The following is a 555-nucleotide window of genomic DNA, read 5'->3' as shown; positions in this document are numbered from 1 at the left end:
CATTTGAGTCACTTTAAAGCTAAAACTTCAAATATTTGGTACCAGTCAGTCGTTTCTGTTTGTCTCTGTATTATATCACTGTAAATTGAATACCGTTTATAGATGCATGGATAAAATGAGAAATTTAAAGACCTGAACTCTGGGACATTGTGATGGCCATTCTTTTCTAACATTTCAATTCATCAAGAAAATAGCTTAATTGGAAGATCAATTGACAATGAAAACAATTGTTGAAGCCTATAGGGTTTACACACAATATCGCCCAGAGGACTCATAATTGGCTAGAAGCCTATAAAGCCATTCAAGGAAAATCCACCCAGAATAGGAACTACATTGTTCACAAAATGTCATGACATCACATGTGAAAAAGAAGCCGATAGGCGTATACTCACAGCTACTGATTTCAGTATGTGAATAATAGATGCAGCAATGACATGAGAGGGTCGTGCGTTGGGGTGGACTACAGCGACAGCAAGCAGCAGCAACAGAAGCGTAGTAAAATGCGGTGCTGCTGAGAAAAGAGGAAGAGAGGAGAGAGAGAGGGAGAGAGGAGAG

Source organism: Melanostigma gelatinosum (assembly GCF_949748355.1).
Source record: "Melanostigma gelatinosum genome assembly, chromosome: 4".
Lineage (NCBI taxonomy): Eukaryota > Metazoa > Chordata > Actinopteri > Perciformes > Zoarcidae > Melanostigma > Melanostigma gelatinosum.
Note: the sequence above shows the minus strand (reverse complement) of the source record.